This window comes from Heterodontus francisci, chromosome 25 (assembly GCF_036365525.1).
Source record: "Heterodontus francisci isolate sHetFra1 chromosome 25, sHetFra1.hap1, whole genome shotgun sequence".
In the NCBI taxonomy this organism is placed as follows: Eukaryota; Metazoa; Chordata; class Chondrichthyes; order Heterodontiformes; family Heterodontidae; genus Heterodontus; species Heterodontus francisci.
Genome location: NC_090395.1, coordinates 40,493,790 through 40,508,948, shown reverse-complemented (window position 1 = coordinate 40,508,948; position 15,159 = coordinate 40,493,790). Strand labels below are relative to the sequence as shown.

Sequence of the window (15,159 nt, the reverse complement as noted above, 5' to 3'; positions counted from 1 at the left end):
AATTCTCACTGGGGCCCAGTGCACAATTTCAGACTTGCTTCTCTGGTACCAGAAGGCTGAAGAGGTGCAACAAAAACAAGAAATGCTGGAATCACTCAGCAGGTCTGGCAGCATCTGTGGAAAGAGAAGCAGAGTTAACATTTCGGGTCAGCGACCCTTCTTCGGAACTCCCTCTTTCCTGGTTTGGCCATGACAGGGTTTATCTTTTAAAATACAGTGATTTTTAGCTTACCACCTCAGTGAGCCCTTGCTCACTGCACTCTAACTGTAATTGCAAATAAACCAATCAGACAGATTGTCTTGAGTTTGAGATTGTCCTGAAGAGGTGCTTTGTCTGTAGTCTTGAAGTTTAATCTGCCACAGTGAGTTCCCTGGGACTTTGCTGGAGAGAGAGAGAGAGAGGGAATTTTCTTCTGCCAGTCCAGTCTTTCCCTTTCTGAGAGGCACAATTCAAAAAGCCCCAGTATTACCAGCAGGTAGATCATGTGACCATCTCTTTGTTTGAAAACAGCAACTTCTGGGAGGGCTGTTGGATTTCAGAGCCTCCCAGACATTCTCGGTGGGGGGGTGGAGTTTTGTCTCTTACAAAGTCAAGAGCTGTCGGTGTCTAATGATCATCACTATTGACAGAACCCATCCTGCTATTTGCATCAGTGAGCACTCCCATTGTCTCTCCATTTAACTGTCTCTCAGCTAGTCCTTGTTTTTTCAGAATGCAAATGTGCAACCGTGTTTTCAGCTATTCAGTTCTGTTTGTTTTAAACAAGTTATTTGCAACGTCCAGTAAAGGTTTCAAGTAGTGTCCCATGTGACAAAATTAATGTGTTTCCATTTGGCAGGTGCAATTTCCATCACAACTTGGAGTATGTGTGAGGGGAATTGATGAAGGTCTACAGCTTCCATTCTTTTTTTCTCCTCTCACTTTAACTACTACCTCCACTCACCCTAATCACCCACGCCAATCCTTCTCCCCCTACCTCCTGATCTTAGTGTTCACTCCTTGAGAACCCATGAAACCATTTCCTCACACCAATCTCTAGCCAACTATGAACCACAAACTAGTTTTAAGTTCTTTTAACTGAGATAGTAAGAGCACTTTTAAAAACTTAATGCCAGCTCCAAGTTCCATTTCCACAGTTCTTACCTACCACCCCCACTTCCCATTATTATCACCCCTCTGAATCACTATCCCAGTATTCCCACAGCCTGCAAACACCCAGCAATGCTACATGCTCAACAATCATCATCCCACATCCATCACGAATAGCCTAGCACTCATATCATAGTTTATAGTAGACACACAAGTCCCAATTTTAACATTGGATGGCAGTCATGCAGATGACAAATTGTCTCAGACTCAGCAGCATATGTCCTGGCAGATTTTAACTCCCACGCCTCATTTACGTAGGTTCCTGCCTGAAACCAGTGGGAAGCAGCACCCTAAACGGATGGGGGTGGGACCTCAATGCGGGCAGCAGTAGGCCTCCGCCAAGGACTAAAGGAACAGTCACCAGCACTCAGGTAAGTGGTTGAGAGGGGATTCGGGAGAGCTTCGCTGTCAGGGAATGGGGTGAAGCCTAGGGCAGGAGAGGCCAAGGGGGTTACTTTGGTGAAAGTGTGAAAGCAGGTGTAAGTGAGTGCTTTCCAAATAAAGCCTGTTTTAAAGTCAGTTTTATCACATAGCTTTGGGCCTAATTGCTGATTATCGTGATTTGAACTTGCCTGGATGTGTTAAAGCAGACACTGGCGGTTTAGCACTCAAGCGCTGATTAGAAGCAATTTATCTGGAGCACTCTATGTGGGCTCCATTCAATCACTTCCACTGAAGGTGTGAAGTGCGTTGGCTGATACACAGCAGCAGGTTTCAGGATGACTCAGGAACTGAGTGAGAGGGTGCACAAGTTCTCTGATGCCGCACTGGAGGTTCTAGTAGAGGAGGTCCAGAGGAGGAGGGATGTCCGATACCTACACTAAGGAAGGAGCCAACCTGTCTCTCTCTGCTGCAGCAGCTGGTGCTGCTCTGCTTGGCCTCACATCTTCCGTTCATTCCTCCTCCAGACAAAGGGCAAAATGCTTATGATCAAACACTTCCTTTCTCCAAGTGATTCCTGTAAGATGTCCAATAAGGTGGAGTTTCACAGCCCTCATTCTTTTTGGGTGAAGTCCTCAGAATTTCCAGAATAAATAAAAGAGAAAGATTTGTATTTCTATTTCACTTTTCACAACCATCAGACATCTCAAAGCAGATTTCAACTGAAATTCCATCCTTCATGTTCCGAATCCACCCAGGATTACAGGTATCTGAGACATATTACATTCCTGGGACTGCTGTGCTCGCCACATGCTGAGACAACTATTAGCATTCCCTTTGCCTTTGTTCTGTGACGTCTCCGTCATTTAATCTCTCCTGCCCTCTGCCCTATCACACACCTTCCCTTTTGTTCTTCTTCCCCGCTCCCCTTTTCACTTGCTCAAAGCTTATTACATTTCTAACCTTTTCCAGTTTTGATGAAAGGTCACTGACCTGAAACGTTAACTCCGTTTCTCTCTCCACAGATGCTGCCAGACCTGCTGAGCATTTCCAGCACTTTTTGTTTTTATTTCTCATTTCCAGCATCTACAGTAATTTGCTTTAATTGAAACCATTGGAGTACTTTTGAAATGTAGTCACTGTTGTAATGTAAGAAATGCAGCAGCCAATCTGAACACAACAAACTCCCACAGTAATATGATGATGACCAATGTCATGCAGGCCCCCACCTGCCAAGAATGAGGCACATATATTTCGACACATGGACATTAAATTTTAAAATTGTTACTGGAAAGAAAAGAAGGCCTGTTACAAGGGGCTGCCAAGCCCCTGGCTGGAAAGACATTTTTTTCATACTAGCAGACAGTGTTGGAATAAAGGAACCAGTCCCTGCTCCCCAATACACAGAAGAGACCTGTCAAACCAATCGGTCATGTGACCACCTACCTGCTGGCCAATAGGGGAGTTTTAAATTGGAGAAACAGTGTTTGAAGGCAGAAAGCTGTTTGCTCCTGGTCTGAAAAAGACCTCTTGTGGCTCACTTGCAGCAGCCTCTCCTGTCTGCTGTCATCTCTTATGGAACTGAAAACCATTGAAGGCATATGAACCCCGAGAGAGAAAAGTCTCCTACAGTGAACGAGGTTTACGAAGAATACTGGGCCCCAACGAAAAGCAAGATCTACCTACAAGCGAGGACTACAGTGAGCTTGAAGCACAGTAACAAAAACCCCTCTTCAGAGATTGCCTCAAACCTCGCCACTATTTTTCTTCTGCTCTTTTCTGTCTCTATTTGCATGTGCATGTCGCGTATGCATGCTAGCGTGGGGCACGGCTTGTGTCCATAGGATTTAACCAGATAGAGGTTCAGTTTAAGTTTTAATACATTTCACTTTTCTTCTTTAAACCAAAGAAAGCCTGTTTGTGCTCATTTCTTTGCCTTATAATTGGAAAGCGGTGAACAAGGATTCACAAAGAGGGAGCTCAAAACACAGTGTGTTTAAAATTAAATCCTGGTACAGTAAGACCAGGTGAAGACAGAAAAGGGACCTCTAGAAACCTTTCTTGCCTGGTCGTAACACCAGATAATCTGTTTTTGTCATGTTGATTGATGGATAAATATTGGCCAGGACACTGTGGGCCACTGCTCTTCTTTAAAATAGTGCCAAGTGATTTTTTACATCCACCTGAGCAAGCAGATGGGGCCTCAGTACTGCACTGGAGTGTCAGCCATGGAACTTAAACCCAGAACCTTGTGACGCAGAACTGAGAGTGCTACTAACTGAGCTGCAGCTGACAGTAGTGTTGCTGGAGTTTGAACAAACTGCCCCAGAAAGTCTCCTAAAGTGTCTCAAAAGTCCTCTTCAAACCCCTAGCAGCAAACAATCAATAAACCTGAGTACGGCTTTAAATAGTGCCTGAAATCCTCAGCAGCAACTTTTTTTATACCTTTCAGGGATCGCTGTTAGGAGAGGGCATGAGCTGATTTGTTAACAAAATGTCGCGCAGCCTCTTTAATGAATGCTAGCAGGCCATTTAACAATCTCCAGGAAGCCTCTCCTATCACGCACTTCAATTCCTTTGTCATGATGGCTTCTGGGCAAAACATGGGCTAAACCAGCTCAAGAAGCCACCTTGGCCACCTCAGACACTTTTTCACGCCTAAGTATGGGGGAAAATCTCAACCCCCACCCACTTCCAAAAAAAAACTTTTATGGGGACAAGTGTCCTCCTTTGCCCAAAAGAAAAGTCAAAGCAAGTAATAAAACATACATTTGGGACTCTTCTGGGCCTAACTTCTCTTCCCAATAGGATGTCTCATTGGGGAAATGTAAACAATTTCTGCGCACAGGCTTCTAGTTAAAATAGCAGTCAGGCCCTGATGATGTAATCAGAGCCCAACTGTATATTTGAATTAAAAGTGGAAAATGCTCAGCAGGTCAGGCAGCATCTGTGGAGAGAAAAAGAGAGGTAACCTTTCAGGTTGATGACTGTTCATCAGAACTGAAAGAAGTTAAAGATGTAAAAGGTTTTAAGGGAGTACAGAGCTGGGGGAAAGGGGGAGGGGAGGAATGAACAAAAGGGAAGGTCTGTGAAGTCAGGAAAGATTAAATGGCAAAAACAGTGATGGCGCAAGGTAAAAGGCCTGGTAATGGAACAAAAGATGGGTCAATATAGGGTAAATTGGCAAGATTTTTCTCTCAAATTCTGAAGTTGGCATCAATACCCAACAAGTTTCAAATCATACCACCAATTCTATGAGCAATAACTTGCTTCCTTTACATGGATTACTATTTTAATCCTGCCCACCTGCAGAAATGGGACAGGCGGGCAGTTAAAATCACCTGTGAGACTGAGGTCCAATCCACCACAGGTTCCACTTTTAACCTGCAACTTCTTAGGTAAGAGTGACACCCGCCAGAAACCAGCTGAATCCATCTTCAATGATCCTCCACCCCACTTTCCCCTGTTGACGTCCTAATTACATTGCAGCCTTCTGGACTCAACAATTTCAGATCATAACCACTGCTTCCAATTTTTTGGACAGCAACTGTTGATATTGATTCTGCCAATACAATTTACACCTCCTTTAGACCCATAATGGCACAATATAGGCATGTGGGCAAAACTGCTCCCTTTGCTATTGAACAGTTAATAGAATAGAATAGAATCATAGAAAGTTTATAGCACAGAAAGAGGCTACTTGGCCCATCGTATCTGTACCAGCCAAAAAACAATTCACCCCGTCTAATCCCACCTTCCAGCATTTGGTCCATAGTCCTGCAGATTATGGCACTTGAGGTGCATATCCTGGAGGTCCTGCTCCAGGAGGTACACCAAAGGAAGACGAAATAAAGCAATGGTATAAGCTCTATAAAGAGAAACTGTCCACTAAGCCAATGCGGTCACTTAGTTTGCTGGTATCATATTTGTTATGGGGCTCACCAAGGATGATAACGAGGTGGATACACCTACCTTTGTACAAAAAATGTCAGTGACAAAATCAAGTCAGTCTATGGATCCTGGCCCCAACCATTTCCTATAGGGGTCTGTGGAAAGGCTCCACTGCCATGTAACAGAATATCAGTGGACGATTGACCCCATGATTCATTATCCCATTGACTTGACTAAGCTCGACTGCTGTTGATTCATATATTTATTTTTGATGACTAAATAGGCAAATCACCCCCTCTATATATCTTATATCTAAACTGAGAACATTGACCCCAAAATACATCCTAAAAATGACTTTAAGGGAAAGAAACAAAAACAAGAAATGCTGGAATCACTCAGCAGGTCTGGCAGCATCTGTGGAAAGAGAAGCAGAGTTAACGTTTCGGGTCAGTGACCCTTCTTCGGAACTGACAAATATTAGAAAAGTCACAGATTATAAGCAAGTGAGGTGGGGGTGGGGCAAGAGATAAAGAAAGCAATGAAGGTGAACAAGGTAAAAGAGACAAACGAAAATCCCGTCGGAGAGAAGAGCAGAACTTCTTCAAGGTAGGCATTCCTGGAAGAGAAGTGGCAGTGAATTAAACACTAAAATAAAAGTAAAATACTGCGGATGCTGGAAATCTGAAACAAAAACAAGAAATGCTGGAATCAAAATTGGGTAAAGTGTAAAACTGACGGCTCATGTGTTACCACCCAAGGAAAATATAACCCCCACTGTCTATGTCCGCACATGAAGAATAGTCACTCGGTGAGGTTCCGAAAGGTACCCAGCATCCATGGAAGTGTAGCTGGAGAGTCAACAATTCCAATAGCGAAGGAGTGGAGGAAATTGGAAGAAACCGGAACATATTTAAGGACTTGGGGTAAATACAAAATACTGAACAGTTAAGCTGAAATATTCAGTTACATTTTGCTGAACTTAACCAAACAGTCAACCTTCTTCCTAGACTCAACTATATAGAGTTTTTTTTAATTTCCAGACTATTGAGACTGGCTAATACTTCCTCTGGGCAAATTGAATTCCAAATGAATAAATCTTTAATTATCTAGTCTAATTTCTACTCATTACATAATCTAATTCCCCTTTAAAATAGTAATCCATGTAAAGGAAGCAAGTTAATGCTCATAGAATTGGTGGTATGATTTGAAGCTTGTTGGGTATTGATGCCAACTTACATTCTGTGCTTCGGATTTTTCACCTCACACCCAAGTGGCTAAAAAAGAAGGATTCACACCATCGTACAGAAATGCTATGAATCAAGGAGGTGTCTATCGTACCATGTGAGCCATACAGGAATCCTATGGAAAGGTGTGGACCAGGCTATCACAACTTTGCCTGGTCTCCCAACTGGAGGACTGCTTTGGGGTAAAAAGAGAATAAAACACAACTAAAGACAAGCTACAGAATAACTAGAAAAATTACCAATAATTGTCTATAGATTAAAAAATACAGCTGAATTCTGTGTGACAAATGGCATAATGTCATGTCTCAGAAAGTTTCTGTTGTTGCCCAGAAGCTCAGTGAGTCATCCATGTAGTTACAGAAGGTGCTTTTAAATTGAGATTGACAAAGTGATTATTAAGTATCTTTCTGCTTCACTGGAGTTTTATTAGTGAATAATGTACCACGCCTGTGACTATATTTAGCTTTCTTCTGCCATGCACTGCAACTATCCTCCTCCTTCCCAAGGGGAAAATGGATAAGCAGTGGAAAAACAAATTATGTGGATGTCTGCGTTTTATACAACACTGACATGCAACCTTTGGCAAGAGTCCATTTGCAGTCAAGCTTCACTGAACTAGAGTTCAGAAATGTTCTAAAACATTTGTGGTCTCCTGTTTTGTATTTTCATTTTTTACTTTATCTTCCACTGACTTGATCTCTGACCTTTGTTCTCTTGAACATAAAATTAGAATACCAGGGAAAGTTATTTTTTCTTTTCATTCTTTTATAACTGTGGGAGCAGTGAATTTATGTCAACTTGGATCATCTGTATTTCTAAATGACTCTCCGCAAGGGAGCTTTTCAGCCCATCTGTTAAGACTGTTTTCCAACCAAGATCAGCATTTTTCCAGCAAGTCACCATTAAGTGTTTCTGTGCATTTCCTATTGGATGTAAATATAGCCGGGGGCTCAGTAGTAAAATACCTTAATAGATATTTTTAGATTAACCCTCTAAGTACCACAGGCACATTTACTCATCCAGTGTTAATTCAGCTTAAAACCCATCCGGTTCACTAACATCCTTTAGGAAAGGACACCTGCTGTCCTTACCCGGTCTGGCCTGTATGTGACTCCAGACCTGCATCAATCTGGCTGACCCTTAACTGCCCTCTAAAGTGGCCTAGCAAGCCATTCAGATGCCTAGAAACGGGCAATAAATGCTGGCCTTGTCAGTGACACCCACATCCCATAAATTAATACAAAAATTAAATAACATAACTAGTCAAACTCATTATTTTTCTGTGAGAACTGTAGACACTCAAGGAAAAGTTTTTTTTAATGAGCCATGAATTATTAACTATACACCTTTTGATTAGAAGAAAATGTTACTGCCCTATTTTAAACAAATGTTCAATTCTTCTTCTCAAAAGGGGCCTTAGGTTACTGGCTGGCATTCTGACTCACTGAAAATGCCATGACTATCAAAAAGTCCAACAGATTCATAATGCACAATATGTTAATATGGGTTTTATGGTAAGATTATCCATTTTGCTGATAAAACACACTGCTGTGATATTGTGCTGATAGACTAAATTAAGTGGATTCATATAATCAAAAAAAAACAACTTTCTTCATGGAAATCCCCTCTGCATACCACAAGTGTAACATTCCTCTTTAACATGTGGATATCTTAAGTGTGTTTAGGTTTTCACTTTTACAGCTTTTTAAAGTCACATTGAGATGAGCTATGGATAAGAGTAATCCAGGCTATAGGTATAGGATTGGATGCTAAGTGACAGCCAGAGTTGACTCTCAGAACTCGGTTGAGAAAGCTGAAGTAAAGCTTTTCTCCACTGCATCAATGTCTTAAATGTGGGTCTTGTGCAGCCGGGGGGACTGACACATACTGACCTCCACGTGACCGAAGAGAGCTGAGACACACCTTTTTGTGAGTCCCCCAATCAGCCACCAAAACTGTAACCTGCTCACCTTCTAAACCACTGAACTGGTTCAGATCATCAGCTGTCTTGCATCTTGATGCAGAATAATGTCACAACATGAGCATGTTGGCACACAAGACTTGGTCCAAAATCAGCAGTTGCCTCGTCAAAGAAAGCCATTTCAATAAAAAGCATTCAAACTTAGAATTTTGAGTTAATATGGCAAATCCCGATATATTTGGTATTTTCAGTGCCTGCACAGAAAAACACATCTCAGTGCTTTGAACTCAATCCCACAGTGGTGCAGTGGTTAGCACCACAGCCTCACAACTCCAGCGACCCAGGTTCGATTCTGGGTACTGCCTGTGTGGAGTTTGTAAGTTCTCCCTGTGACTGTGTGGGTTTTTGCCGGGTGCTCCAGTTTCCTCCCACAGCCAAAGACTTGCAGGTTGAAAGGTAAATTGGCCACTATAAATTGCCTCTAGTGTAGGTAGGTGGTAGGAGAATTGTGGGGATGTGGTATGGAATTAATGTCAGATTAGTATAAATGAGTGGTTGATGGCCAGCACAGACTCGGTGGGCCAAAGGGCCTGTTTCAGTGCTGTATCTCTAAATAAAGAAGATCAGTAAGGGAGTTTAGCCTAAAATCAAGGCAACTCATTCTGATTTTGCTTTTGCAGGATCCATAATAGCAAATCATAACATAAGCTGGGTCCTAGTCTTCTTGGGTCGATACCATTGCACAAAAGATTTGTCAATAATGTCACAATCAGATCAAAACCTAGTTCAATTGCTTTCAGTAGCTGCCTTTTAAGTAAGGGGATTTGCAGTTCAAAAGTGAATTTTGAGGGTATGCATTATTTTCCTACCTGCTTTTGCAGCACCTGGTGTTTCTGTCACACTCAACATCATCTGCTACAGCAGCACCCACACACTAGCCCCCACCCCCCATAAAATCTTATTAATGGTATTAATCTGTGTGGCAAATTGAAAATTATCCCCAGAGCTGTTACATTCATCACAATATATTGGGAATAAGTACCAAACATTTGTCCTTCCAATTAATGTAACACAGTAGCCCTCTGGCCTGTACTGCTCAAGGAATGCAGCTATGTTACATTGAGAATTCAATAATAGTCAGAAGCAGCAGTAAATATAATTAGGTAGCAGCACAACAAATCTATTTTCATCTGATACATGGTGGCACATACTGTAAATATGAACCTGAATTCCTGATCTTACTCTAAAACCAGGCAGCTAGACATTCAATACATGTACGCAAACCATTTCAATGCCCCTGCAGTCAAACTTTAGTTTCCAATGCTCTGTTACCGTCTCCAAAATGCTGTTACTAACTTGCTCCAGGAACTTGCCTTCATAATAAATTCAGGCCACAGGCAAGCCATTTGCTGACTATCATCAGATTTCTGTGTGTCTGTTAAGGTGATCCTAAGAGGAGTTAGCTCCTCTAGGCTATATACTATACATGCTATTTTTAATACTTTTTCACTAGATCATACACCTTTCATTACTTCTGCAGCATCAGCAAGAGGTCCATGTCTCCAAACTTATACAGACAGTGAAATGGATCTTTTTCTTTCCTGTTCATGCTGCCATCTCTCTATCCAGGACATGTGGTTTATTAGCTGGCCTCTCTCACACTACAGTACCCAATGCACTTGATTGATGTCCTGGTAGGGATTTTACCATAGGCAGTATCAGTGATGCAAAGCTTCCAGGTGCTTGATGGTAAAAAAAAGATTTGGAGGTTGTTGTTGGGTTTAGTTGTATCTGTATTAGTAGCATTGTAAGGCACTCTAGACAAAGTCTGAGACTCTGGTAAAAATTAACTAACAATGTTTTATTATTTACTGTTACTATATACACTCTCTGTTTGCCACCTAAGCTCACGTCCTTCGTGCTGCTATACCTTCTACTTCTCAAACCTATCTCATGTGACTGTTACATCAGCGCTCGTACAGTGGGAGGGGTCTCTCTCACTGTCTTCAGTATTAACTCTAAACATCCTTATACTACATCCCCTCCCAGGTCTTTATCCAACATTTTTCCAAACATATATACATTTATGACTTCTCCACTACTTTCTCTTCCCCCCAAGTCTCTGACCTTACAGATTCATTCTGATCGGAGGTTTGATAACTCTCCCTGATCAGAATGTAATCTGTCTGGGATGATCAGTAGTCTTTGTAGCAACTTTAGTTGCTGACTTGTTTTTTTTTTCATTTCTACGGGTGGTAGTATTCCAATCATCTGAATCTTGCAGATGGATTACTGGCTGTTGCTTTTGTGGAATAGGAATGATATTCCTCCAATTCCTACGTATGTTGCCTTCATTTGTTTTATAACATACAGTCGCTGATAGTCCTCATGTTTATGGATTACTGTACCTTCTCGTTCCAGTTGACGTATCCAAACTTTTTGACCATTGTTTAATTTGGGTAAGCTTCTCACTCAAAATCTCCTATGGTAATTCCAGGTTTGTTTTCTTCTGTAGGAGTTATCTCTTCCTCAAACTTTCTCATAGTCTTGAGTCTTCAATCCAGGCATTAATTGTTGAGGCAATATTGGAAGCTGTGTTCTTAACTTTCTTCCCATTAGTAATTCTGCTGGTGATAATCCGCTCAACAGTGGCATTGATTGATAAACTAGGTGTGAGATAGAAAGATCTTCATTTTTCTTCAGTAAAGATTTTATGGTTTTCACACCTCATTCTGCCTCACCATTGGACTGTGGATACCTCGTTGAGCTCATAAGACGCTGAAAGCCCATCTTCATGGCAAACTGGGTAAAACATTCATTCGCAAACTGTGGTCCGTTGTCTGATAATATTTCATCCAGAGTCCCATGTGTTGTGAAGATATCCATAAGGATTCTGATAACTACCTCGGTGGGTTGTAGAATGTAATTGTCGGACTTCTATCCACCTGGAAAAGTAGTTGATAACGATGGTATATGACTTCGCACCAAACATGAATAAATCCATGCTTAACCTTTGCCAAGATCTAGTTGGAAATTGGGTGGTCAACAGCAGTTCATGCTGTTCTGGTCTCTGTATCACACATCTCTGACAGTTATTGATCATGGTCTTGATATCCTTAGATATCCCAGGCCACCATAAGGAAGATTGTGCCCTCGCTCTGCTCTTGGTTATAACTAAATGGCCTTGGTGTAATCGATCTAAGATATCAGATCTCATTGAAGTAGGAATAACAATTCTCTCATTGTAAACTAATAAGTCATCAATTATAGTGAAGTATTTCCTATATTCATGGAATGTTTTCACTGTTCTCCCTCCTGGACTTTCTCATGACCACCCATGTGTATACTATTGTCTAATGCAAATGCACTCTTCGTCATTCTTCTGTGCTTGTCATACTTCTTGCATGTTCTGTGTGCTTGCTGGTTAACTTTGTGCTGTGTTTTGTGAGTATGACTCTATGGACTGGATTTTAACAGCCCACTGCCAATCTCAGCGGCGTGCTCAAAAAAAACAGCCACCGCAATCTCAAGCGTGGTGGCCCGCTCTCCCCCCAATCTCGTGGAGGGGGAAAGCTGTTCATCCCCAGCAATGGCGTCAGCCACCTGTGCATAGGCAGTGGTGCCATTTTTAAAAGGCAGCCAGCCCTGATGCCTGATTTAAATTTTTAAACACATACCCACCAACATTAAATGAATAAATCTCTTATGTCCCTTTTCTACCCTCCCCACCATCCCCCGCCTCCCAAACTGAAAATCCTACGTCATCCTTCCACCCCACTAGTGTCACGCCATCTTTCCGCGGACGGGGATTTGAAGGCACGGGAGTGCCAGCTGACGCACCAAAGTTTGCAGCAGCCCCTCAAGATTGCAGATAGGTCTATGTTAATTCATTTTATTAATCTGAATATTTTAATCGAGGTCCCGTCGTCTAGCAGTGGTTTGGGGGGGTCACTACAGAGCCTCGCTGCCACCAGGATGTTCAGAACCCGATGTTGGGGGGCAACAAGATCCAGCCCTATGTCACATACAAAATTCACGGCTTCCTGTGATGGATGATCTACGGTTTCCCTTAATAACACATCGGCTGACAATTGGAAGGAATTGTTTACCTTTGTTTGCTTGACTTCAGCTACCTTTTCAATCAACTGCAGTTCTAAACATTCATTCTTGCTCAGTAAAGAAAATTCTTGATTGTGTAAGACGTATAAGGTCTCTACCATTTGTCTTCCTTTATACTGAAGTGTTGCTTGGAGTTTTCCTTTTACTCGTAGATGTGTCCCACCTGGACCATGTAACTGTACATCTGTCGATTGCAGGTAATGGCTCTTGGTCAGACAATACCATGATGCTAGCCCTGTGTCAAACTTAACATTTAACATTTATGAGGTGTCCATTCACGTAGCTGTCTGCTGTCCAGAAATCTTGGTCTGGGTTGCTGATTTCTCCCAAGAATTCTCCAGTTTCTTTCTCTTGTGGGTACTGCTGTACTTAATTCACTATGTGAAGGTCTTGTGCTTTGTACCTTTAAGTGAAGAAATTTTTCTGTGGCATATCTTCCCATAGTGTCTAGTTTTTCCACACTTATAACACTCAGCTTTACTTGAAGGGCGCTGATCTCATCTGTGGGTCTTCTTGGCTCCACAGTGTTGGCAAGATTTTCCTGTTTCATGCACCTTCTTGCCTGTAGTTTTTTTTTTGTTCCTTGAAGTGTTTCCCTGGCTTTGGCTTAACCAGTTGGACGGACATTGTACTCCTTCTCATCCATGGCTTGTCTTCAGCTCGTAGGATGTCCCTATTCTGTTTGCGAACTTCAGCCTGTCTTACAATTTGATTTGCCTTTTCCACTGTAAGATCTTCCTTGGATTGCAACTATGCCGACGACTATCTGCCTTTAATTCGCCATATGCACAACTTTTTGCCAAACTATACAAGTCATTAATATAAGAGTCTACAGATTCACCAATCATCTGTGCCCACTTATTAAATTTGGCTCTTTCCAAAATTTTATTGGTACTGAGATTAAAATATTTGTCAAAGGCTTGAATTTATCGGTAGCCTTGTTGATTCCTTGTCGGACATTTACGTTGTCCGCAATTGCAACTATTGAATATAGGAGGGTGTTCCGGGTGTTCTCTTATTCCACTTCAGATTTTGTATGGAGTTGCAAAATATTCTAAACGTTAGGAACCGTTTTGTTTTCATGATAGTCAATTTTGAATCTGATTGGATTCCTCTTGATTCCAGAAACTCAGGCATTCCCAATTTTGGGTCCATATTGCTTTCTTAATAGACTTTTTGTGGTGTTCCCGTTTTTTAAAATAAATTCGCTTTGTTTTTTTCCAGGCATGGTTGCATTAATGGAGGTGTCACAGCAGTTTTCTAGAGTTCGCCACTATTTTAATAGGCTTTTTTTAATAGGCTTTTTTAGGGTTTTCCCCTTTGAGAAATTCACTTTGTTTGTATCTATTTTCAGGCTTGCTTGCCTTAATGGAGTTGTCCCGCTGTCCTCGGGGGCCTCCTGCGTCCTTCAGGAGTTCCAATGCTTTTCGGGGGGTTCCCGCTCTTTGCCCTCGCGCTCAGCCCAAGTGAAGGATTGGGTTTCTTCCTGCTTTTTTTTTCTGAGCACAATGCTTTTAGAAAAGTACTGCAAGTTTTTCAAAGGGCTTCCAAACTGATCAAAGACTGTCAGCATCGTGACTCAGCCAATCGCTGGATTCGCAGGCCATCACACTTCAGTGGTGCAGCCTGTATTTCTATGCTTTGACTCACCACAGCTGCAGGGCTCTTCACAACCTCTTCTGTAGATAAGTAATTTTCTTCCTGTACCATACCAGTATTTATCTTTAAACTTCTCTGTTGTTCACCTGGTGTTTCTTCCAAAGGTAAGGAGATCTTTAAATTCTCCTGGTCACTTTCACCGCTGTTTTACCATTGTTTTATCACTGCCACCATGTTTGGTTTAGTTGTATCTGTATTAGTTGTGCATAGGGCATTCTAGAGAAAGTTTTAGACTTGATAAAGGTTAAATAACACCACTTTATTATTTACAGTTACTGTATACACTCTCCACAAGCCGCCTAAGCTAGCATCCTTCATGCTGCTGTACCACCTTCTTCTCAAGCCTATCTCATGTGACTATTACATCATCGCTCATACAGTGGGAGGGATCTCTCTCACTGTCTTCAGTATTAACCCTTTACATCATTATACTGCAGTTATTTCTTTGCCCCCGTGCTTGGACTCTAGTTTGCTGCTTATGTTTACAAACAAAGCTATCAGGATCTGAACCTACTTCTGTACTATAATGGTCAGTGTGCTGTTAATGTTAAATGCGGATTGTAGATTTTGGGTCAGAGTAACAGGAGTTTATTTACAGGGGTCTTATCTCTAAGGTATCTACATTAACACTGAGCAACACAAGGTTCAAACTCATGACATCACATCCTGTGATGATGTCTAAGGTCTATATACATAATTTACCCAGCAACAGCCTATGTATATTATACTAAATCTCCCCCCAAGTCTCTGACTTCATTCGTCAGGTCTGTAAGGCTATGGGTTTCTCACGACTC

General features: G+C 41.8%; 1 protein-coding gene across 10 annotated transcripts in view; it reads left to right on the top strand.

The window, feature by feature from the left end:
• LOC137383840 (synaptotagmin-B) overlaps positions 1–15,159 on the top strand; it is a 691,314-nt gene that overhangs the window by 487,158 nt on the left and 188,997 nt on the right. Inside the window, exon 2 of one of the 10 annotated variants that reach the window (XM_068057131.1) lies at positions 1,409–1,521. The exons of the other annotated variants lie outside the window; for them this stretch is intronic. The gene's annotated coding sequence lies outside the window, so the exon portion shown is untranslated. The remainder of the gene's footprint in view (positions 1–1,408; positions 1,522–15,159) is intronic. 10 annotated transcript variants of the gene reach the window in all.